This window comes from Odocoileus virginianus, chromosome 13, assembly GCF_023699985.2.
Source record: "Odocoileus virginianus isolate 20LAN1187 ecotype Illinois chromosome 13, Ovbor_1.2, whole genome shotgun sequence".
NCBI lineage: Eukaryota > Metazoa > Chordata > Mammalia > Artiodactyla > Cervidae > Odocoileus > Odocoileus virginianus.
The window spans coordinates 62,490,822-62,517,230 of NC_069686.1; the positions used below are offsets into that span (position 1 = coordinate 62,490,822).

Genomic DNA, 26,409 nt, shown 5'->3' on the forward strand with positions numbered 1-26,409 from the left:
CTGAACCAAGAAGACACACGTGTGCTCAGCTGCCACAGTCACGTCCGACCCTGCGACCCTAAGGACTACAGCCTGCCAGGCTCTTCTGTCCAAGGCATTCCCACAATCCAGTTTAAAAATGAGCAAAGGCCCGCACCGCAACTGCGGGAGCCCCACGCTCTGCGACGAGAGAAGCTGCTGCAATGGGAAGCCCGCACACCACAACTAGAGAGGACCCCCCACCACAGCTGAGGAAGTTCGCGTGCAGCCAGGAAGACCCAGCACAGCCAGCGACGAATAAACAAACAAAAATGGGCAGAGAACAGCAAGGTCTTACTGTACAGCACAGGGAACTAGATTCAACATCTTGTAGTAAGCTATAATGGACAAAATATGAAAATATATACACACATGTATAACTGAAACACTGTTGTATACCAGACACACATTATAAATTAACTATGCTTCAATTTTTTTTTAATGGGCAAAGGATTTGCATGTATATCTCTCCAAAGAAGATATACAAACCGTCAACAAGCGCAAGAAAAGATGCTCAGCACCTTAGTCAGCGGGGCAATAAAAATCAAAACCACAATGAGTACTACGTCACACCTACTAAGATGGCTACAATGTTTAAAACACAAACGGAGATAACAAGTGCTGACAAGGACACGGGAAACTGAAACCCTCGCACAGAACCGCTGGAATGTGAAAAGGTGCAGCCACTGTGGGAAATGAGGCAGTTCCTCAAAAAGCCAAACACAGAATTATCACACGATCCAGTAACTCTACTCCTAGGTATACACTCAGAAGAATTAAAAGCAGAGATTCAAATAAATCTGTGAACCAACATACATTACAGCATTAGTCACTATAGTCTGAAAGTGGAAACAACCCAACTTCCAACAGCAGGTGAAGGGATAAATAAACTGGAGTATCCATACAACGGAATATTATTTAGCAATTAAGAAGGAATAACATTCTGACACAGGTCACAGTATGAAATGAACCTTGAAAACATTACGTTAAGTGAAATAAACTAGTCACAAAAGGACATATAATTATTCCACTTTAATGAAACAGCCAGAATAGGCAAATTCATAGAGACCAGGGCCTGAGGAAGTAGGAAGAATGAGGATTTACTGCTTACAGAGTTTCTGTTTGGGGTGACGGAAAAGATTTAGAAGCAGACTGTGATGACTGCTGCCCAAAGTGAATGTTATTAATGCCACTCACCTGTATACTTTAAAACAGTTATAATAGCATATTTTACCAAAGTAAAAAGAAAAAAAGAGTTTATACAAAGTCTTAAGGAGTCTGGCTTGTCCAAGAGTGGATCTCAAATCAAGAACTCAAGTCCAAAAGGGACTGTAGGTTCCCAGATCCAACCAACCCTCATGAGAAGACAGCACCCCTACATCCTGCCTGACCAGAAAACAGGCCTCTCCAGATGCTGCCGGATGCCAGCAGCAGAGTTTCCCCCAAGACAGCCCACTGACCTTTCCTGCAGCACAAATAACCCGTGCTGGAAAAGACAGAGATAAGTGGAAAGGAAACCGGAGAATTCAAGAGCCAAACTCTGCGACTCTGCAGCTGCATGAGCGTGGACAAATCACTCAAGTGCTCTAACTAAGGCTCAACTTCCTCTCATTATAAAATGAAAATAGCATCTACCTCTAAATGCTTCCATTAAGACCTGCTAAAAGAGCACCTATGGCATCCAGCCTAGCGCCTGGCTCATGATGGGTGTTCAGTCCATGAAGGCTCTTTCCATTGGGACAAGAGGTCTGTCTGCCACCCCCTGAGCCAACCAAAGGCTTGGCAGGACATGGCTTGGGTCTGGAGAATTCTATGATTGTCAGAACTCAAGTAAAACACAGACTTCAGAGAAGGAGCTGTTTCTATGCAGTTCAGCGACTCTTGGAAAGACTGGCTTATTGTTTGCAGAATGAACCCAGCTACTCTACACTAGGAAGGGAGCTGCTAGACAATTCACGCTCTCTAGACAACAGGGCTCTGTCCACAACGAGGCCCTCGCTCGGCCCACAGGAGAGACGTGCTCTGTGGGGGAGCTGAGCAGAAAGCCAGTTAGAAGGTCGTCCTGGGGCAGCGCTCGGCTCCGGTGGCCTCGGCGTCACTGGCGCAATCCGTTACAGACAGACGTCTCAGCCCACCACCAGACACTCTGGTCACCAGGTGTTTCAGGAAAGGCCCTTGAGCACAAGCGTTAAAAGAACACTTGACGGGAAGGTACAGAGATGGCCTAAGACAACATTCTGAGGTCGACAAACAGACCAGTCTGCCCCACAAAGCGAGAGCTGTGTTTTCCTCCAGGCCTATCACAAGACACACTAGCTTTGGCAACACAGGACGTGGGAACCGTGGACGTGAAAGAGATCACCTGCAGGTAATATCCAATTCAACCTGTACTATACTTCTCACAGGAAAAAAAAAGTAAACTTTACTACCAGAACTTGGTAAAATTTCTGTCAAGCACTCTTAAACTGCTGGGGACATTTTTAACTGATACAAGCTTTTGGTGAGCATTCAGGCAATATGTATCAAAAGTCACCCAATATTCTTACTTCTTAGAACTGATCCAAAGGAAACAACACAAAAAAGCAGGCTACATGGCAAAAACAGCCACTGTTGTAATATACAGTATTAGATATCTTGGTGTATAATATATAAATATATATATATGTGTGTATATATATATATATACACACATACCTGCATATCAAGCATCCTGGTTTACCAGGACTTTCCCGGCAGTCCAGTGGCTGGAATCCACTCTCACTGGCAAGGGCCCAGGTTCAGCCTCTGGTCAGGGAACTAAGGCTCCACAAGTTGCAAGGCACAGTCAAAAAAGCAAGGATCCCATTTACCAAAATCTGCCATTACCAAATCAAACATGGCAAAGCTATTAAAAATCAAAACGATGCACACTATGTCATCACATGGAAACTATTCATAAAACACAGAAGACCTAAAATGGCTTACTAAAACACAGGGACACTATGAAAAAACCTGGAGGTGGGGAGGGGGGCAGGGGGACAAATGGGTGAAAGGAATCAACAGGTACAAACTTCTAGTTATAAAACAAACGTATGGCATGATGACCATAGTTTAACAATACTGTACTGTACATTTGAAAGTTTCTAACAGATTAAATTTTAAAAGTTTTCATCCAAGGAAAAAAAATTCTGTAAAGTGATGGATCTTGACTTATTGTGATCATTTCACAATATACAAAAATACTGAATCACTATGCTATACACTTGGAAACCAACATAATGTTGCATGTCAATTTTACTTCAATACACATAAAAAACGTGTTTGGATTACAAAAAAAAAAGGGAAGAAAAAGTCCTGTGTTTTGATGACTTGAAATAGGTTTTCCCCTGTCTGGTCTCTCAACTTTCTGTATTATTGCTATATTGTAACAGGATTACAAGTAAGTTTAACTCATGCTGCTTAGAAAGTTAACTGGACAACCGTTCTAGAGGTAGAAGGCAGATTCACTGACCTCAGTCATGCTGAATGAAGATAAACGCACCCAATCATACCATGGTAGAAAGATGGGCACAGGCCAGTTCTAAATTTTCTTTCATGAAAAGATAAATCTTAACATATTCATTAACTATTAAACCATAAATTTACATTTTTTAAAAAAGCAAGTATAAACACGCTGAAGGAGAGAGGAAACCTGGTCTGGCGGACTTCACATGGCAAAAACGATCAGGCAACTTCGGAACCACAACTTCAATATAAGGTGTAAGGTTACGTCGCTAAGAGACAATTTACACAAAAGGAACATCAGGCCCAGCTCTCATCCTCGTTCCACCATGTACTGGGATTTAACTCCGAGGTCTTGGGTTCTCATTTGTAAATTGACAGGATAATTGTGGTATTTCCACTGCCTACCTCACAGGATTTTTGAAGGGAACAAAGAAGATTATAAACATAAAAGTGTTTTGAAAATCCAGGGTTTGTTCCCTCAAATCTGGCTGTTAGTATTACAAAGATGTTCCTACAAACAAGGGTAACCATCTTTAGGAGACATACTCCAAACTGATAATGAACAGATGTATCGCCTCCCACGGGGCTGAGCAGGACCTGGGGCCAGACCTTCCCTTTTACCCCCAGGTTCAAATCTTTTAGGAGAGTCTATGACTGTTAGCCAGTAATTTTTTTAATTTGTAAAAGCAAATGCAATCACTGACAAAATTAACATAGAACGCAGGACTTTCAAACTGGATTTTTCGGATTTACCTGGGGACTGTTAAAAAAACTGCGCTGTCCAGGCCTGACAAAGACTTAACTGACCAAAATCTCTGGGTGGCTAGCGATAAATAAGACCAGGCCATTTGTATTTTAAGACCCTCTCCAAGTGATTCTGGCAACGTGATTACTGCTTTTTTTTTTTTTTTTTTTGGCCGCATCTTGGGGCATGCAGGATGTTAGTTCCCTAACCAGGGATCAAACCCATTATCCCTGCACTGGGAGCTCAGAGTCTTAACCACTGGACTCCAGGAAGTCCCAGTTACTGCTATTATTATTAAATTAACTCTTACCATGAATACATGACAGGAAGTCCATATACTTACTCAGTATACGCCAGTCACTATTCTTAGCATTTTACACATATTATCTCACTTCATCCTCACACAGCCCCTATAAGAAGATGCTGCTATTAACACGGCCTGCCCTTCACCCTCCTTTTGTAGATGAAATTAAAACACAAAGAGATGATCTAGCTGGCCCATGGCCCAAAGCCATAGGGCTAGGAAGTGGCAGAACCAGAAAGCTCACGTCTGAAAATCCTTGATACAGTTTCCCAGCCTAAGACAGTAACTGTATATTCTGGTCAGGTCATATCAAATTCTGCTTTATTTCATATATTGCATTTAAAGGACCATAACAAACAAGAGTTGTCTAAAGAGAGCACAGTGGTATCTGGTTTAGGTGATATCAGCTTAAACCAGGCAGGGACAAAGGGCCTAGGGCTGTTTTCATACTTCAGCATCACACAGAAGAATTTGTAACATTTTATCTGTCTCCTCCATTACACTGTGAGTGAGCCCTTGAAGTGTGAGACTCATGTATGTCTTTTCAGCTATATCCTTGTGGTTCCTGAAAGTGAAAGTCACTCAGTTGTGTCCAACTCTTTGTGACCCATGGACTATACAGTCCATGGAATTCTCCAGGCCAGAATGCTGGAGTGGGTAGCTGTTCCCTTCTCCTCAGGATCTTCCCAACCCAGGGATCGAACCCAGGTCTCCCACATGGTAGGCGGATTCTTTACCAGCTGAGCCACCATGGAACTAAAGAAAGGGTTTAATAAATTAATCAATAAATCTAGAAAAGGCTTGATGACTGTCCTGGGAAATGAAAGACTATTTCACGGAAAAGAAACAGATTTGATTCATGTTGCTTCAGAGAGTACGAAGATCAACAGGCAAAGGGGAGGGGCAAAGTGAAGACAGTCTAGAATATCTTTCCAGCAATCAAGACCTGTCCAGAGACAGGAAAGCAGGTTGTGGTTTGAGGCTCAAGACCAGAATACATGCAGACAAAAGGCAGGATGTTGGGACTATGGGGCCTCTAAGAGCTCTTCCAAGGCTCCAATCCTTTTATTCTAAGTTAAGATACACTGGTTTATTCCTTCACACTTTCTACAGAGACTGGTTACACAAGGCCAGTAGTCCAAGCACAGAGGCTACTGCAAAGTCTTCTACAAACTCCCAGGACCCTCGAGGACCTAGAAGAATAAGTCACCAGAGGAACCTTCCCAGGAGGAAGGTAAGGGGTACAACAGGAATCAACAAGGGGCAAGGAGGCTTCCAGGCAAGAAACAGGAGAAAAGTCAACAGAAGTATCACGGAGAAATGCTGCCATCTGAACACATCTGAGCTACATCTTCAGGGATGCCTGCGAGAAAGCGGATCCCTAAAGATGCTGGTGGGAAGGAGGATTCTGTGGAGGTGCCATAAGAAACTCAGGAGCGGGCGCATTCAGCCTGGCAATACTGGTCTGAGCCCACGGGAGGTGGAGAAAGCCCTGCAGTGTGAAGACGTAGCTAACACTCAAGAAACTGTGGTGCTAAAAAGAAAAGGCCTTTAGAGGTCAGTTATCCAAACACACACACTCTTTATGGATGCTGACCTGGTTGCATTCAGTAAAGAAAGGTTAGTTTACTTTCTTAAATTACATTTTACAAACCAAAGACTGAATCATCAGTGATTCTGTTTTCAAACGTTATTTTCTGCTGTCTATTCTTTTCACTATTTAACAACCACACTTGCAATCATCAAAGTTGTTATCAAAACTCAGCTCTGAGCTTAATATATTATCATCTGTTAAATGATTATAACATTTACCAATAGTACTATAAAATAAAAAGCATTATCCATCAATCTAAAAAGCTACTTTATAAGTAGAAGATTGTTAAGAATAAATGGAGTCTGAAAAAACTAATTTATGTCTCAGGTACAAAAAAACTATCTCACCCAACTTATAAACTGTGAGGTTGAGGTATCTAAAAAAGGGGGGGGGGAGAAAATTAACAAAGGGTTAAAGGGAAAGAAATCTAAATCCCAAACCAGTGGACAAAACATAACACATGTGAACAATAAACTTAATGGTCTTCTGGCCATTCATGTCTCAACATCCCTGTCAAACTATTTTAAGGATCTGAAATCTTGCTCTATAAAAAGCAAGTTCCCATCATCTGAACTACACTTAAGAGATCCTATGGCAGTAGTTACTCAAGCATAAAAAACCAAGCTTCATACTTTTGCTTCCTGTTAGTACAAAAAAATGTCTACCTCTTTCAGGTAAAGTTGAGCCTGTGGTCAAAATCTTGGCACTCCAGGAGATTGAGGTTTTCAGTTCTAACACTAATATAAGGTGCAAAGGCTTTTTCCCTATTCATTACCACTTAGATTGTAAAATGGAGATAAAATATTTGACAACTCTACCACCAACAGTCTCTTCAAAGGATTTCTGACTTTGGTTAACCTTAGTTGGGAGAATACAAAACTACAGCTGAAAACTCCTCAACAAAAACTACAACTTTAAAATCCTAAAACTTCTACATGTTAGCTGATAAGCTATGAATTTCAGAAACTGAGTGTTGAGTAACAATTGCTAAAAAAAAGGTGCAATTACACAATCTTACAAAGATGGATAAGAAAACAGCTCACCAAAATTTAAATTTCTTAGCAAATGGAAAAGATAAGTAACTCTGGGACACTGTGATGTTATTTTTCTTATCTATGTGGTCTCCGCATCAATGTTACTATTCTCCACTCCCTTGACAAGCAAAAGGAGCCCAGTGTCCAGGATTTCTCTGACCAAGAGGACAGTAAATGTCACAATAACAGTGATAAAAGCAACAATTTCTAAAGCCATCATTTATACCAGATTCTGGCACCGGAACAGGGTGGAAGGCACAAGGCAGCAAGCAACTATTTCTCACTTCTGACTCTTCTGCATCACTGCCTCCCAAAGGACTAGAGAATCTAGAGCTCTGGAAGTCATATCTACAAATGAAAGTATCATGTTTAAAGGGCTCACAGGTTCGACAAATGGTCAGCATTAATGAACAAACCTCACGACACAGAAACTCACCCAGATGCAACAAAACATGTTTCAAGGCTCTACCTAATTTTTGTTTTTAATTCTAGGAATAAACACAAGTTGTGGCTGTTGTTGTTTTTAAATTATGTAATAAGTGAGACTCTGGAAAACCCCAGACTCATCCGAGCGGCTTGGAGAAACGAGAAAGCAAAATGTGATGAGTTCCATTGTACCCAACCAGGCAATCGTGCAAGACCACACACTCCTCTCCGTCAGAGCGTCCCTCCCAATACCGAAGAACAACAAAGGCAAGTTAAGGAGGCTGCACAAGGCTTAACTCAGCACTTGTCCGCTTTCCCAGCCTCCGAAGCAGCTAGCTGTGGGCCCGCGGACCTCCGGCACCCTGCGCATCCCGCCCGGCCCGCGCTCGGCTTTGTCTGGCCCGGCTGGACCCCTTCCCTCCCGATCTTTCTCCACACCCACCACTCGCCCAGGAGTAGTTGTGGGGGGTTTTCTCCCTTTCGCCCCCTCCCCTCGCAAGCCCCGGCTCTTTTCAAACGCGGCTTCTCCTACCAGGCCCGAGACTAGGGAGGGGAAGGGGGCCCGGGGTGGGGTCCGGGAGAGAAGAGAGAGGGGCACACAAAGCCAGGCTGACCCCAGAGCCACCCCCAACCCTCTGCAAAGCAGCGTGGGATCAGCGATCTGCGGGCTGGATAAACAGTCCTCAGCTCCCGTTCCCCGCCCAGCTCCCACCCAAGGGCCGCCCCCTCCCCCCAAAGTGCACCCAAGAGCGGATGACAGCGCTGGACCTAGCCCCCACCCAGCCTCGGCGCCCACCACCGCGAGGGGGGCAGGGGCCTGGGAGGCCTGGGGTCTACACACCCTCGCCCTAACCGAGCACTTACGGCCGTATTATCCGCTCCTGTTGCCGCTGCGGACCACACGGCCGCCGCCTTCTCCTCCACCCCAATGAGGTTAAGCGCTTGGTGCGGGGATTAAAAAAAAAAAAATTAGAAGCCCAGAGCGCCTGCGTAATGAGGTCTCCCTTTTTTCGCCTTACCGCCACGACCCGGCTGGACCATAGAGTGTGTAAACCGAGAGCAGAGAGGCGCCCGCTTCTCTATGGTAACGCCCGGCGCAGGCGCCGCCCTGGCTGCGACGGGATTCGGGACCTGCCAGTCTCTGGAGCTCTTGCCTCCTCGGAGAGCGTCAATTGGCCCTGATGGGGACCCGTAGGGAAAGGTTCTTTAAAGAAAAGGGCGGCCTGGCAGGAGCTGGACCCCCGGCGAGCTGCGGCAAACCTCAGGCTAGGCAGAGAGGATTGAATCTAAGCGGCCATGGCAGTAGGGCACCAGAACGCAGGGAGCGTAGAGCTCAGGAGGAACCAGAAAGCTTGGGTAAAAGGCGTCCGGCCGGAATTTCCTCCGGTAGGGGCGAGGAGGTCTACTACCTGAGGGAACCGGCCTTTCACTTCTGGGTTACGCGCGTCGGCGCACGCTCTGGGCGTCCAGGGCGAAGGAAATTGTGCCTTGCGACGCTCCGTACCGAGGCTCCCCCTTCTCTCTTCGGGTAGGCGCGGGCGCTGGAGCCGGAAGCACAACTTTTTAACGGTTCTTTGCCCTCTTTGAAGCCAGCCCTGTGGAAGCCTCGGAGACCCTGGAGACTTTCTTCCTTGTGTGCCTGCATAAAGCAGGCGGCTTCCATCCCCTCTCTCGCCTTTCTCTTGGAAGAAGTGTGGGAGCGTGTCTCGGAGGTTTAAAAGCTGTGCAAGTTACAGGGCTCCCCTTTAAGGGTCTCGAAGGGCCCACAGTTTTGCTGCGTCGGGCGCCTACCCTCACTTGTAGTTTGACATTGAAAGCTTTCGTGAGATTACACACTGCTCCGGGGAAGCCACTCAGAGTGTGAGTTGGCTTCCCTCCGTCTCGATTCTCGTATGCGGAGCTCCTGCTAGTGGGGTGTGTCGACACCCGTGAGATCCTACCTGTGAAGGTCCAGGACTTAGATGATGTGCTTGGAGAGACTCGGTTAAGACAAGCCTTATGTAGACTCCTGTGGAGTGCAGGAAAGGGAGGGGACTGTGGGCTGAAGGAGTAGCGATGGCAAGTAGGAGGTGACTCCTGTTTATATCTAGAAAGGAGGACATCTTTTGGAGAAAGCACAAGCGACCTTTTGAAAACCACTGGGTGATGATAAAAGAGCTTTCCAGAGAGGATAGCATGGGGCAAGGACCCAGGAGGCAGTGGACGTTTTACTGAGTGCAGTGAAGAAAGCAGCCTAACTGAGTAGGAAAAAAAAAGACAAGTGGAAAGTAATGTTGGTAACTAGGATGGGGAATGTTCAGTTTTTTAAATATTTCTGGCCCCACCACGTGGCATGTGGGATTTTAGTTCCTTGACCAGGGTAGAACCTGTGCCCCCTGCATTGAAGCTCATCCTTTTAACCACTGGATCGCCAGGGAGGTCCCAGGAATGTCTGATGTTTTATTTGGTAAAATATGACATGAAATTTACCATTCATTTTTAAGTGTATAGTTATGTACATTTACACTGCTGTGCTACCGTCTTCCGAATTCAACTGTAGGAAGCTGGAATTCTTTACCCTGTAAACAGCCCTGGCCCTACCCTGCCCCAGCCTTGGCAACCACTCTTTTACTCTCTCTATAAATTTGCCTGTTCAGGTTCCTCATGTAATTGGAATCATGTTCCTTTTGTGACTGACTTATTACACTATTTCACTGAGCCTGAACCTGCTTTCATGTTGAAGCAGGTGTCAGAATTTCCCTCTCCCCCCCCACCCCGCTTTTTTCCCCACATTATTCATTGTAATAATCTATAAATTCTTTGGGGTTCTTTTTTGACCACACAGCATTCAGGATCTTAACCAACCAGGAATGGCACCTCCTAACAGTGGAAGCACTGAGTCTTAACCACTGGACTGCCAGAGACATCCTAGAATTTCCTTGATTTTTAAAATTAAATACTATTCCATTGTATGTATGAGATATATACATACATATGTATATATGTATTCCCAAAATGAACCCTTGGGTTACTTATACCTTTTGGCTACTGTGAATAATGCTGCTGTGAACAAAAGTGTTCAAATATCTCTTTGAATTCTGCTTTCAATAGGATGGGGAATATTTTGAAACCAGGTAGAGAGATCTACATTGTTTTAGGTCCTCAACTAGGGGTAGTAACATTGTGGAAGAACTGTTTTAGAAAGTGACCCTGAGTGTGGCAGCTCAATACAGTCTCCATTTATAGGAAGCATTTCGGAAGCTTTAATATATGCTAGGCAGTGTACTGCCGCTTTATGTAAATTATTGATATGTCATTGAATCCACAAAATAAACAGCCAGTTATTAACATTATTTCACAAGTGAGGAAACCAAGGTTCTGGGATACAGATGGGCTGAAGGGAAGCTCACCAGCCATACACACACTCAAGTGATCAGAAAACAAACTTCTACAGGAGCTGGGCACCCATGGGCAGTGACTGTTCACTTCTTTGGGCAAGGATGCTGAAAACAATAATTTACATGTGAGACGGAGGTTCCACAGGAGAAAGCATAGGCTAACAGCAAGAGCTTCCACTCTCAAATTACTGATATGTAAAAGAGCTTAACACAGCAAACGTGCATCATCCAAGTTTCCTAAAAGAACACTGCGAGTTTTAGTCCAGGCCTACACATTGCTCTTAAAAAGTGTAAAATGCCAGGTAAGTATATCTTTGTCTATAGTAGAGAAAATAATGAGACACACCATTTCCAACTCAACACTTCATCTTTAACTTTTGCTTCCTCAAAAATCCTGTGAGGTCATTTGAAGCAATGAGCCCCATTTAGCAGATGAGTAAATAGAGGACCAGAAAGAAGAAATGATTTGCCCAGCGCCTAATGGCTGATTGGTAGCAAGGCTGCAACTGAAACCTGAACCTGTAGAGCTCCCACTCTGCTCTGGGGGTTCTTATAGCAGTCGGAGTGGCCAGTCTGTTCAGTTAGTTTCACCTTCCTCTGGGACACGGCCAAACTCCCAAGAAGCTAGTGTCAGTTAAACAAGGAGTCAGAGAATGTAAGTGCATTATAAACAGCATTAACACATCAGAAATACTCTGTACTGATTGTGTGCCAACCACTGAGCAAAGTAGGAAAAAATCTTTGTTTTTGGGAAGAGGAGATAGAAAGCAGAGTAGCAATAAATATATACTGAGCCAGGTAGAATAAATATGGAAAAACTGAAGCAGGAAATTAATAAGGGAGTGCTGAGAATAGGGAAAGGAATTTCTGTTTAAATAGCACAAGGGGGAGGGGCACTGGGAAGTACACGGCGAATGTGTGAAGGAGCCGAGAGAGCAAGCAGTGTCCTTTCCCTGGAGAAGGGCCTTCCAGGCAGAGGCCAGTGCCACAGTCCTTCTGAAAGGCCGGAGTGGCGGAAGCAGTGTGTGCGAGGGGAAGGTAGGAAATGAGGGCAGAGGTAAGAGAACGCCAAACTGTGGTGTTCAGGGCCTTCCGTCCAAACTCTGGATTTCAAGGGCAATGGAAGAGTTCTGCTTCAAGTGAGATGGGGAGCCACTGGTAGGCTTTGAGCAGAGGAGAAACATGATTTGACTTCCATTTTTTAATTCATTTTATTGAAGTACAGTTGATTTACAATTGTGTTAATTTCTGCTGTGTAGCAAAGTAAATCAATTATACATGTATATACATTCTTTTTCATATTTACCGTTATGATTTATCACAGGATATTGAATTAGTTCCCTGTGCTATACAACGGGAACTTGTTTATCGATTTCTGTTTTTATAGACTCACTTTAGCTTCTATTTTGAGAATAGATTGTAGGGGAGCAAGAGGGGGACAACTTAGGAGATTAGTAAAATACTACAAGTGAGAGGCAAGGTGACGTGGGAAAAGTCGAAGTAGTGGAAGGGTGAGGGGTCTGTGTGCACTCAGGCACATCGATTTGATGGCTCAGTTCTTGTAGGGAGTGAAAATAAGAGTCCAGAGTGACTCCCAAGATTTTTGGCCTGAGCAGTTTGAAGTTGTCATTTATTGAAATGGGGAAACAGAGGAACAAGTTGGGAATGAGAAGAGACAAGAAATTCAACTTTGAAGATGCATCTCAAATTAACACACAGAAATATCAAGAAGAAAGGTATGCATATGAATCCGGAATTCTGAAAAAAAAAAAAGGTGCAGGCTGGGCATGTCGTGGGAGATGTCAGCATTTAGAGAACATTAGAGCCATGAGATCATCTAGATAAGTATAAATTTGAAAAATTTATCTAAGAACTGAGCCATGGGGCTCTGTAGCATTTAGGGATCAAGTTGGTCATGAAACTAGGAAAGGAAATAGAAAGCAGCAACTGAAATAAGAGAAAGAGCAACCTAGTCAGTTAAGTCACCTTTGGAGAGGGGATTGGTGCCAGGATCCTTCTGGATGCTCAAGTCTCTTATTTTAGTAACAACATAGTATTTACATATAACCTACGTACATATCCTCCCTTTAAACCATCTCTGGACGACTTATATTACCTAATGCAATGTAAATGCTATGTAAATAGTTGCCAGAATATGGCAAAATCAGCTTTGGCTTCTGGAACATTCTATAATTTTTTTTTTAATATTTCTGATCCCTGGTTGGTTGAATCTGTAGATGCAAAACGTGAGAATACAAAAGGATATCTGTACTCATGGGCTGTAATTGACTGTTGGCTACAGCTCTGCGGTGCTGAGGATGAAAGCCTGCTTGGAACTGGTTCAGAAGACAATGGTAGGGATAGAAATGGGAATGGGGGTCAATAGGTAATTTGGAGAAGGAGTTTAAGGTGGGGGGCAGAAAAGCGGGGTGATACTTAAAGTGATAGATAGGCTCAAAAGAGTTGTTTCTAATTATTTACACCCACAAATATTTTAGTTTTGTAAAAAGACAATTTTTTAATAAACATAACCTCAATGCCATTATCACACTTGAAAAATTAACCATATGGTACATCCCTCGGTGTCCATGAGAGATTGGTTACAGAACCCACAGCAGATAATAAAATCCGTAAATGGGTAAGTCTCACATTCAGCCCTCCAAATCCAGGGTTGCATATCCATGAATTTAACCAACCTCAGATCCATGTGTAAATGGATCCATGCAGTTCAACTGTAATAACTGGTATTATCACTACCCTGTCAATCTTCAGATTTCCCTAATTATCCCATAATTTTTCTTGCTACCATATGTATTGACATATGATTCATATTACATATAATTTACCCACTTAAAGTACACAGTTCGATAGTCTTCAGTACACTTAAAGAGATGTATAATCATCACCCCCCCCCGAAATCCCTATACTCATTAGCAGTCACTACCCAGTCGTAGACAACCACCAATCTACTTTTTATCTATAGATTTGCCTATTCTGGACATTTTATGTAAATGGAGTTGTACAATATTTGATTGACTTCTTTCACTTAGCATGTTTTGAAAATTCATCTATATTGTAATGTGTTACATTACCTCATTCCTTTTTATTGTCAAAATTCTATTATGTATGTATGCCACATTTTGCTTATCCATTCATTAGTTGGTAGACATTAGGTTGTTTCAAACCACTTTATACAAAATGGCATTCTGAACATTCTATTACAAGATTTTATTTGGACATGATATAAATCATAGCAATGTTTTCTTAAGTCAGTATCCCAAGGCAACAGAAATAAAAGCAAAAATAAGCAAATGGGACTTTATCGAACTTAAAAGCTTTTGCACAGCAAAGGAAACTAGAAACAAAATGAAGAGGCACCCTACAGAATGCGAGAAGATATTTGCAAACCATGTGACCGACAAGGGCTTAGTTTCCAAAACATGCAAATAGCTCATACAATGCAATAACAAACAACCCAACCATGAAACGGGCAGAAGTCCTAAGTAGACAGTTCTCCAAAATAGGCACACAGATCGCCAACATGCACATGAAAAGATGCCCAGTATTGCTAACTGTTAGAGAGATACAAATCAAAGCTACAATGAGGTACCACTTCACACTGGTCAGAATGACCCCATTAAACAGTCTACGAATAACGATGCTGGAGAGGGTGTGGAGAAAAAGGAAACCTCCTACCCTGCTGGTGGGAATGTAAGTTGGTGCACTATGGAAAGCAGTGCTGAGATCCCTCAAAAACCTAAAACAGTGCTACCATATGATCCAGCAATCCCACTCTTGAGAATATACCTGAGGAAAACAAATGCAAAGAGATACATGCACCCCTATGTCTGTAGAAGCACTGTCCACAGTAGCCAAGACATGGGAATAATGTAAACATCCATAGACAGATAAATAGATAAAGATGTAGTGTGTATATGCATACAATGGAATACTATTTAGCCATAAAACAGAATGAAATTATGCCATTTGTAGCAATGTGGATGCAACTAGAGGTTATTATCCTAAGTGAAGTCAGAAAGATAAAGACAAATACCATATGGTATCACCTATATGTATAATCTAAAATATGGGGCGTCACTGGTGGCTAGATAGTGAAGAATCTGCTTGCTAATGCAGGAGACCTCCGTTCGATCCCTGGTCTGGGGAGATGCTATGTGCCTCGGAGCAACTCAGCCTGAGCACAACTATTAAGCCTGTGCTCCAGAGTCTGGGAACTGCAGCTGTTGAGCCCACACACTGCCACGCTGAAGCTGAATCTCCCTAGAGCCCATGATCCACAACCCGAGGAGCCGCCACAGGGAGAAGCCCATGCACCATAACTAGGGAAGAGCCCCCTCACCACGACTACAGAAAGCCCCACGCAGGAACCAAGACTCAGCATGGCCAAAAAATATAGGCAGCACAAGTGAACTGAAACGGACGCATAGCTGTAGGGAACAGACTGTGGTTGCCAGGGGGCTGGGGGAGAGGGGTGGCCTGGGAGTTTGCGGTTGGTAGATGCAAACCACTACATTTAGAATGGATTAACAACAGGGTCCTAACGTATAGGACAGGGAACTGTACTCAATATGCTGTGATAAACCATAATGGAAAAGAATATAAGAAAAGAATGTATACATGTGTATAACTGAGTCACTGCTGTGTAACACAGGGTGGCACAGCACTGTGAATCAACTATACTTCATAATTCAATAAATCAATAAAATCATAAATCAATAAAAAGAAAACAATTGGCCATAAATATGTGGGTTTATTTCTGAACTGCAAATTCTACTCCACTGATATGTGTTCTTATGCCAATACTATACCATTTTGATTACTGTAGGTTTGTATTAAGTTCTTAAAATCAAGCAATGTAAGTCCTTCAACTTTATTTTTCTTTATGGATTGTTTTGGTATTTGGAGTTTCTTGAATTTCCATATAAATGTTGCTATCAGCCTGTCCATTTCTGCAAAAAAAGGCAGTTGTAGTTTTGATAATAATTGCTTTGGCTCTGTAGAGCAGTTTGGAGAGTTTTGCCACTTGATATTAAGTCTTCTGATTCATAAATGTGGACCATCTTTCCATTTATCTAAATTATCTTCATTACTTCTAACAATGTGTAGTTTTTATAGTATAACTTCTGCAATTCATTTCCAGAATATCTATTCCTGTATATTTTCTTTTTGGTACTATTATAAATGGAATTGCTTTCTTTCTTTTCTTTTTTGTATATAATTTTGTTTTTTATTTATTTGGCTGTTCTGGATCTTCATTGCTTTAGTGGCGGGGGATGGGGGCAGGCATGGAACTTCTCTCTAGTTGCGGTGCAAGGGCTTCTCCCTGTAGTGGCTTCTCTTTCCATGGAGCACAGGCTCTAGGGCGCGCGGACTTCAGTGGCCGTGGCGCATGGGCTCTGGAGTTGTGGCTTCCCAGGCTCTAGAGCACAGGTCAGTAGCTGTGATGCATAGGCCTAGTTGCTCCTCGGCATGTGGGATCTTCCCAGCCCAGGAACTGAACTCATGTCTCCTCTGGGGCTGCTTTCTTGTACACATGGTGGGGCCGTGGGAGTGACATTCCCCAAATGGGATGCAGACAGCAGAGGTAAGCACTGGTCCACCCCATCAGTAGCCGTGACGGCAGCAGTAGCGGCAACGCCGAGGAGGGAGGCTGAGTCTGGGGTTGTGGCTCGGCTCTGGGCCGCTGCCCATGTAGCTGTTTTCTGAAATTGTTTTCTTAATTCCATCTTCAGAATGTTCATTGTGAGTGAACATAGAAATATAATTAATTTGTGCATATTAATCATGTATCCTGCAACCTTGCTGGACTCATTTATTAGATTCTAGTGGCATCCTTGGCATTTTCTATACACAAAGTCATGTCATCTGCAAATTGATTTCTTTTTTTTTTTTTTTGGTTGTGCTACACAGCATCCAGGATCTCAGTTCCCTGGCCAGGGATTGAACCTGGGCCACAGCAGTGAAAGCCCAGAATTCTAACCACTAGGGCACCAGGGAACTCTTAAGGAAATCGATATTCTTTTTCATTCTTCCTCTCCAATCTGGATCCCTTTTATTTCATTTTCTTGTCTAATTTTCCCAACTAGAACCTCTGGTACAATGTTGAATAAAAGTGTTGAGAATGGAGTCCTTGTCTTGTTCGTGATCTTAGGGAGAGTACATTCAGTCTTTCACTATTATATGATGTTAGCTGTGGATTTTTGATGTATGGCCATTATCAGATTGAGGATGATCTCTTCTTAGTTTGTCTAGAATTTTAGTAATATTGTGTATTACATTGATTTTTAAATGTCAGACCAAGCTTGGATAAATCCCACTTGGTCATGTATATAATCGTTTTAATATGTTGCTTAATTTTTTATTTGCTAGTATGTTGTCGAAGACTTTTGCATCTATATTCTTAAGACATATTGGTCTCTAATTTTCTCGTGATGTCTTTATTTTTGGTATCAGAATAATAATGGCCATACAGAATGAGTTGAGTTGGTTTGAAAAGTATTCCCTCCTCTCTTTTTGGGGAAGAGTTTTTAAAATATTGCTATTTATTCTTTCTCAAATGTTTCAGTCGTGTGCCGTGTTGTGCTTAGTCGCTCAGTCGTGTCCGACTCTTACGACTCCATAGACTGTAGCCCACCAGGCTCCTCTGTCCGTGGGATTCTCCAGGCAGGAATACTGGAGCGGGTTGCCAGTTCCTTCTCCAAATGTTTCAATTATTCAATCATTCAAAGGAATAAAATAATGCCATCTGCAGCAACATGGACAGACCTAGAGATTATTATGCTACATGAAGTCAGTCAGGCAGAAAAAGATAAATATCATATGATATCACTTATATGTGGGATCTAACAAAAGAATGATACAAAAATAAATGAAATCAATTTAAATAACAACAACAACAAAGAGTTTCGGACTTCCCTCATGGCTCAGTGGTTAAGAATCGGCCTGTAAATGCAAGGAACACAGGTTCGATCCCTCATCCAGCAAGATTCCACATGACATCTGGCAATAAGCTCATGCACCATGACTACTGAAGCCCACGGGTCCTAGAGCCTGTGCTCTGCAACAAGAGAAGCCACTGAAGTGAGGAGCCCGTGCCCTCCATGAAGAGTGGCCCTGGCTCACCGCGGTCAGAGAAGGCTGGCAGGAAGCAAGGAAGACCCAGCACAGCCAAAAATAAAGAAGTTTCATAAAATTCACTCGTGAAGCTGTCTGGACTTTACCTTTTCTGCATTGGCAGGTGGATTCTTCACCACCGAAGCGCTCTAGCTTTGCTTTGTGGATAGTTTTGTTTTGTTGGTTTATTACTAATTCAATCTCTTGTTATAAGCCTATTCAGATTTTCTATTTCCTCTTAAGTCAGTTTCAATAGTTTGTGCCCTTCTAGGAATGTATCCATTTCATCTAAGTTATAAAATGTGTTGGCATTCAGTTGTTCATAGAATTCTCTTATGATCTTTTTTATTCTGTAAGGTCAGTATTAATGTACCTGTGTCTCTTTTTTAAGCAGTTTGTTCAAATCAGGATCCAAACAATGCCAATACATGTCATTTGACTTACTTGTCTCTTAGATCTTTTTTAATGTGTTTATTTCCACCCTCAATCTCATTTTTCCTTGGTACTTATTTATTGAAGAAGCCAAGTTATTTGTCCTGTAGGTTTCCCACATTCTAGATTTTTCTGATTATATTCCTGGGAGTCTCTAACGTGGTCTTCTACCTCCTAGACACTTGTTAGTTATGTATGCTTTATTCTGACTCAGATTTGAATTTTCGGGCAAAACTACTTCACACATCCATCGGGAGTCACATCACTGCCTACAGTCTCTTCGTGAAGTTGACAGTCATTGCTGAGCACTGCCTAGATTCTTTATCACAATCGGAACTAATCCAATTGAAGGCTGACTAAGGAAGGCAAAGCAACTGGGCGACCATTGATCCAGAGTATGTGAAAACTTTTTTGAAGTTCTCTTTTGGTGATCATTACATACTACATTATTTTAGAACCTTGGAGTCAGGAGATGAGATCTACTCCCAATTCTGTCACAGACTGGCTGAGCATCCTTAGCAAATCATCTTCCCTTTTGGGCCTCAGTTTTACTATCCACATAATGGGGACATAAACTATGGAGGACTGCTTTTAGTGAACTTAACTTCTACCAAAAATCATTTGGCTGGGTTAAAAAGGATATACTTAGAATATATTATCCTTTCCCCTCACAGGTTCATTTCAAAGACAGAGTTTATTGATCATTAAATCCTGTCCTGTATATAATAAAATCAGTTAAAAAAAAGCCTTGTGAGAGCAGGGAGATCATGCCAAAAGCCTTGGTTCCTGGATTCTAGCTCTGGTTGTGCTTGCTCTCAGCTGGTCATATTCTCTCTCTAGATCCTGTGCACAGAATAAAAGATTGATCTCTAGTACAAGGTGATCTCTAAAGCCCTACAACAGGAGCTCCCCTGGTGGTTCAGTGGCTAAGACTCCAAGCTCCCAGTGCAGGGGGCACGGATTCAATGCCTGGCCGGGGAACTAGATCCCACATGCTGCAACTAAAGATCCTACATTCTGTAACTAAGACCTTATGCAGCCAAATAAAATTTTTTTTAAAGCCCTACAAGGAGCTTTATAATTTTAAATATTTTCTTGATTTTTTCACAGTTTTAAGGATGACGTTTTAATTTATATCTTCAACTCTACCTTTTTTCCCCTCCTTTTAAAAAATTGAAGTATGAGTTGATTTACAATACCATTTCAGTTTTAGATGTACAGCATAGTGATTCAGTTATACATGTATATGTATATATTGTCAAATTCTTTTCCCTTTTAGGTTATTACAGAATGTCGAGTATAGTTCCCTGTGCTGTACAGCAGGTCCTTGTTATTTATTTTACGTATGTGTCTCGCTTCACTCAGGTCGCTTCACTCGTGTCCGACTCTTTGCAACCTTATGGACTGTGTGTAGTCCACTAGGGTCCTCTATCCATGGGGTTCTCCAGGCAAGAATACTGGAGTGGGTTGCCATTTCCTCCTCCAGGGGATTTCCTGACCCAGGGGTCGAACCCCCGTCTCTCATGCCTCCTGCATTGGCAAGCAGGTTCTTTATCACGACTGCCCCCTGGGAAGCCCTGTTTTATACTGCGTATATGTTGATTCCAGCCTCTTAATTTATCCAGCCCCCACTCTCCTTTCCCTTTTGGTAACCCTGAGTTTGTTTTCTGAGTCTCTGAGTCTCTTTCTATTTTGTATGTTCGTTCATTTGTATCCGTTTTTTAGATTCCACATATAAGCAATGTCATATAGTTTGCCTTTGCCTGGCTTAATTCATTCAGTGTGACAATCTCTACATCCATTCATGTTGCTGCAAATGGCATTATTGCATTCTTTTTTATCAGCTCTACCTGTTTTTATCTGCTTTCTGTTTATGTTTTACTTAACAACTGGTTGATGGGTGCCTAGGCATCAGCTCACGTAGGCAGTTCAGCTTGGGCCTAGAAAATGTTCTGGAGGCAAACACATCAAAATATCATTAACTGATTATGTCTGGGTGGTAAAATTATTTATCATTTTTTAAAAAACAAATGTTGGTATTCTTCATTTTATTCTATTAACATATATTTTTGTAATTTTTTATGTTATTCTTAAAGGATTTGCTAGCATATGTCTGATAGCCTGTGCTAACAAACAGAAATCACTAAACGCCAATGACTCAGTTAGTCAGTATCTTCCAGCCTAGGTTAACCTAAATACTTTGGTAATAGGTAGTTACTTCTAACAAGATAGCTTTTCTTAATCTTCTTCAGTAATCTCAGTGAAAAAGAAAACACTGTGTGCCTTCAGAAATTAAAATTCAGCAAGAACAGCAGCAATATATACTTTGCACATTGGTGTCATAGCCCCCTGAAATCTGGATTTGTGTATTGGGGGAACAGTATCTCTTTGCTACAGAAGTGCTGTGTGTTACAGAAATGTGTAGGCAAAGGCGGGGTGTGTCTTTTGAATGTGATGAAAACAGGAGATTGGAAACTAGTTTGCTTAATCATGTTGGTAGCCACTCCCTGGAGAGCAATTACACTTGTTACTTGACTTTCCGGTAAGCATCATCTACCTAAGGAGGCAATACAGGCCTACCTCTCCTGGGTCTCCTCACCTGTCCAGGTGCTCTGCTGCTGGCGTGCCCCCCTTAAAAGCCCACAGTAGCAGTTACTGGAGAACTGGAAGAGCAGGGGGTGCCCTCAGAGCTGTCCGCACAGACAAGCCACTCGGTCCCAAGCGCCAAGGTCACTTCACTTTTAATGGAGAGCACAGTTCTAGTCTCCAGTGTTTTCACAACTAGTGTGATTGATACACAAAAACCCACTTCTCAGTGACAGAGGCCATAGAGAAGTCAGTGTTCTTACCCTGAGAGGCTTGACAAATCCAGGTGGTTCGATGGGCAACTCTGATACAAAACAGATGATCAAGTAATCCTCTGAAGCTTCCCTGTCATCCGATGTGTCAAAATCTGGACCTGCTCAGGCTTTCTGAAGGTCATTCCTCACATCTTCACAGGGACAAATGGCAAATTCCAAAACAGAACCAGACACAGAATTTTAGTTTTAGGGTTTCTTTTTGAACTTCCATCTGTGGGGTCTCTCGAACAACATAGGATCATGACAACTTACAGATGAACTCGTGCCACTGCCTGACCTACCCATCCAAATGCAGAGAATTGTTTGGAGCGCTCACTGCCAAGTGCAGGGGCAATCTGCTTTCGTTTATGCATGCATGCGTCCTCAGTTGCTTCGGTCGTATCTGATTCTTGGCCACCCGATGGACAGTAGCCTGCTAGGCTCCTCTGTCCATGGGATTCTTCAGGCAAGAATACTGTGGTGGGTTGTCCTGCCCTCCTCCAGGAGATCTTCCTGACCCAAGGATTGAACCTATGTCTCTTGCATCTCCTGCATTGCAGGCAGATTATCAGTGAGCCACAGGGGAAGTCCACTTGCATTTATACATCATCCAGTAGCCTCTCTTTAGCTTGAACCTGATGTGCCCCTGGGTAAGCATAGCTGGAAAGACACAGTTTTTACAGTCAAGGAAGTCAGTTTGGTATGGAAAACAACAATCGCTAGCCTATACAGTTACTATAATGATGGAACAGAAAGCAGGGTACTTCGCGGGTGTGGGTGGGTCAACAAAAGCTGAGGAGGAGTAAAAGAGAATGTTCCCGAGCCTAAACCAAGTAAGCAAAACATTGGAAACTTACAATTATGACATCATCAGGTTCTCAGAACTAGAATGATGATTTAGACAGGTTCCTTTTTTGGATAGGGTTTATTTATTCTCATACTTTTAAGCAACTCTAAATATTTCCATTTTAACAAGTCATTTGGAGTTTTACATAATATTTTTAAAATTGGGCACATTTTGCTAGATGGACCATCTCCACACGCACACACACACACACACACACTTCACAGTCAAATAGCAAAGTGAGAAAAGACCACATTAGATAGATCAGAAGGTATAAATGAAACTGCTCTACCATATTCGCTTTGGTAAAAATAACAGACCCTTATCTTATTTGTTCATATATATTAAGGATAAAATAATTCCAACTATCTGTTGTAAGTTTCAGATGGCATTCATGGGGAACTTTGACTTGAATGACACAACTGTGTTCCTTCTATTCTTGTTTTTGCCACCTTAATTATACCATGCAGTACTTGGAAGAAAGGTGGAATGTGCCACTCTGCCAACTCACAGTTTAAAAAGTTAAACAATGCCTTAAGAAATCAGCAACTTTTAAAATTATTTGTAAGGTTTTTATTGATATTTCCTACTTAGTCTTACTTATTTAGAGTTTCCTAGACTTGGATGAAATTCTCTTGCCTTCAGGGACCTGCAGTAACTCAGGTCCTTTCTCTTCTTTTCAAATAATCTACTTATATTCATGTCATATTTTTGTTTTCCTTATTACTTCATCTAATTTTTTTTTTTTTTTTTTTGGCCATGTCCCACAGCTTGCAGGATCTTAATCCCCTGACCAAGGACTGAACCCAGCCCCTAGCTGTGAAAGTGTTGTGTCCTAACCACTGGATCACGGGGGATTTAGCTTGCTTCGTCTAATTTTTAAATAAGTGATAGTATACATAATACTAGTCTGTTCACTGTCGCTAACTGCCACTAATCCTCGAATGTATTTTTATTTTTCAGATTCTCTGAATTTGCCTTTGTCTGGCAAGATGTAGCTCCCTACCATCCCTAGCATCTTCTCCTCCGTGAGTTTGGCTGCACGGCCTTTCTCCACAACATGCACCACGCTGCACCCTCACTTTGGGTCATCCGGGGTCAGGCATCCTCCCTGCTCTCCACTAGGTGACAGGTAAACGCCTCCTGCCCATCTCACTTCTTCTGGATTCAAACACCACGTGAATTCAACTGATCTCAGTTGCTTTCAACCTGTAATTCTTGATGGCAGCAGGTTGCTGCCAACTCTTGAAACTAACAGGTCTGACTAGAAGCTGACAGTTCCATGAACATAATATTTTACGTTTATAACAGTCAAAGACAGGATGATAACCTTTCTTAACAATGGTTCCTCTTGGTCCGTTGATAACACAGTATCTCAGTTTAAACATAAAGTGTGTGTACTGTACCTCAGAATATAAATTAGATTCCTCTTAGGGCCAAACAGGAAAGAAGCAGAAAATTTTTACTGCAAAGAGACTACCAACCACGTCAGGGGATTTACCAGAAAATTGCTGGTGTATAAGTTACAGAAACAATGCTACTCCAAACCTAGGTGAACAGCCAAGATGTTTGTCTTGTGGCAGGCAGAGTAACTTTTTTCCTCTTTGTACTTTCAGCTTGGATATATGAAAAATACAGCATTCCCTAAATGTTGTCAAGAGATTGGCGAGCACCAGTATTTATCCAACCGGCCTGGCGGAAATGACAGAAGAGGGAAATTTCAGAGCCAAGGCAGGTTTTGACAGTGCTTCAGATTCTGCCTTAGACTCATGGAAAGTTGGTACTCAAGAAGGTACCTTAGGGATAATTTAATCCACCACCCCTCTTTGACTGTGAGAAAACTGAAGCCAAAGCAGTGAAGAGATTCACGTTAGGTCTTGCACAGATGGGTAGACAGAGATTCAGAACCAGGACTGGATGATCCTGACTCTGTTTCAGTCATGTTAAAGCTGGCCAACAGGTACATTTGACAACCCACACTCTGAACTGATGTTCATAAAGGTATCCTATATCCAGCACATTAATGCCTATTTCTCTGAGAATTAGGCAAACAAGTTGGAAAATTTTGAATGGAAGACAGTGGCTGTAAAAGTGGGGAGAAATTCCTGTATAGACTTGCTCACTGGAAGCAAGTCCTTGGCTTCCCCAAGACAAAGGACAGTATTAGTCACAAGGTTAAAGTTAAAAACTGGTGGTGCCTCCTGGCTGAGGGCAGACATCCTTTTGGGAAAGCTGTAGGCTAAAATGAATATCCACTGGAAGCGCTGATGGCTAAAGCTGAAGCTCCAGTATTTTGGTCACCTGATGCGAATAGACAACTCGTTGGAAAAGTCCCTGATGATGGGAAAGATTGAGGGCAGAAAGAAAAGAGGGTATCAGAGGATGAGGTGGCTGGACGGCATCACCGATGCAGTGAACATGAACTTGGGCAAATTACGGGAGATGGTGAGAGACAGGGAAGCCTGCCACGCTTCAGTCCATGGGGTCTCAAAGAGTTGGAGACAACTGGGTGATTGAACAACAACAGCGACAGGCTGAAATGAGAATGGAATAAAGGAGCTGGTGGAAAATTTAATTTGGGGCTGCCTCACAACACTGAGAGTTACTGTATTTTGGTCTGCTGGCTTTGAGTGAAGCATTTCAGGCAGACAAAAAAGAAGAGAAACGATGATGAACTCTGTGTAGCCCCACCTGACCCCACTTCCTTCTACAGAATTTGGTGCCTATATTTCCAAACCTGTTCTTGTGTTTATGCATACATTTATTAATGTATCTGTAAGTGATAGTATTTTAAAAATTTGCTCATATTTTAAGTTTTATATAAATGCTATCATATCGTATAAATCTTTCTGCAACTTAGTCTAACTTTTTTTTTCCCACTCAGTAGTGTATTTTTGAGATTTTTTTCCCTGCGGATACAGAGGATAGCTTCAGGTCATTTATTTCTCTATTTTTTAAAAAGTCAACATTAGCATCCCTTTTTAAAAACTGTATTTATTTGGCTGCATTGGGTTTTCCTTGTGTCATGCCAGATCTTTCCTTGCGGCACGTAGATTCTCTGATTATGGTTCACGGGCTCAGTAGTTGTGGCACACAGGCTTAGTTGTTCTGCAGAATATGGGATCTTAGTTCCCCAACCAGGGATTGAACCTCCATCCCCTGCATTGTAAGGCAGATTCTTAAACATTGGACCACCAGAAAAGTCCCCAGCGTTCCTTTATTTTTTAATTTATTTTTGACCATGCTGCACGACATGTGGAATCTAAGTGTTCCCACTAGGGATGAACCTGGGCCCTCAGCAGTGAGATCACAAGTTCCTAACTACTGGACCATCAGGCAATTCCCCTAGATCATCTATTTAACTACTCTGTGGTTTTCCATTGTATGAAAGTTTTCCCATTTATCTAATCTCTTATTAAAAAACAACGAGTGACTTTGGGGGCTTCCCTGGTAGCTCAGCTGGTAAAGAATCATCCGGCAATGCAAGAGACCCTGGTTCGATTTCACGGGTCAGGAAGATTCCCTGGAGAAGGGATAGGTTCAGTTCAGTTCAGTCGCTCTGTCATGTCTGACTCTTTGCAACCCCATGGACTACAGCACGCCAGGCTTCCCTGTCCATCACCAACTCCTGGAGCTTGCTCAAACTCATGTTCATCAAGTTGGTGATGCCATCTAAACATTTCATCCTCTGTGGTCCCCGTCTCCTCCTGCCTTCAGTCTTTCCCAGCATCAGGGTCTTTTCTAATGAGTCAGTTCTTCGCATCAGGTGGCCAAAGTATTAGAGTTTCAGCTTCAGCATCAGTCCTTCCAGTGAATATTCAGGACTGGTTTCCTTTAGGATTGACTGATTGGATCTCTTTGCAATCCAAGGGACTCTCAAGAGTCTTCTCCAACACCACAGTTCAAAATCATCAGTTTTTCGGCACTCAGTTTTCTTTACAGTCCAACTCTCACATCCATACATGACCACTGGAAAAACCATAGCTTTGACTAGACGGGCCTTTGTGGGCAAAGTAATGTCTCTGCTTTTTAATATGCTGTCTAGGTTGGTCATAGCTTTTCTTCCAAGGAGTAAGTGTCTTTTAATTTCATGGCTGCAGTCACCATCTGCAGTGATTTTGGAGCCCAAAACAATAAAGTCTGTCACTGTTACCACTGTTTCCCTATCTACTTGCCAT

The 26,409-nt window shown here is 42.6% G+C and overlaps 1 protein-coding gene and 1 long non-coding RNA gene across 29 annotated transcripts in view; one reads left to right on the top strand and one right to left on the bottom strand.

Annotated features, from left to right (window-relative positions):
• Nucleotides 1–8,603, bottom strand: part of CLASP1 (cytoplasmic linker associated protein 1) — a 268,492-nt gene extending 259,889 nt beyond the window's left edge. For 14 of the 28 annotated variants that reach the window (XM_070476358.1, XM_070476337.1, XM_070476342.1 and 11 more), the window contains exon 1: nt 8,469–8,602. The gene's annotated coding sequence lies outside the window, so the exon portion shown is untranslated. Of the gene's footprint in view, nt 1–8,468 lie in introns of all 28 variants that reach the window. The other 14 variants (XM_070476349.1, XM_070476347.1, XM_070476354.1 and 11 more) reach the window with 3 other exon arrangements.
• A 4,346-nt stretch (nt 8,604–12,949) lies between these two features.
• Nucleotides 12,950–25,815, top strand: LOC110138065 (uncharacterized). The gene is made up of 3 exons (XR_002314116.2): nt 12,950–13,335; nt 23,195–23,363; nt 23,848–25,815. It is a non-coding gene; the product is annotated as an uncharacterized lncRNA (long non-coding RNA).
• The last annotated feature ends 594 nt before the right edge of the window (nt 25,816–26,409 follow it).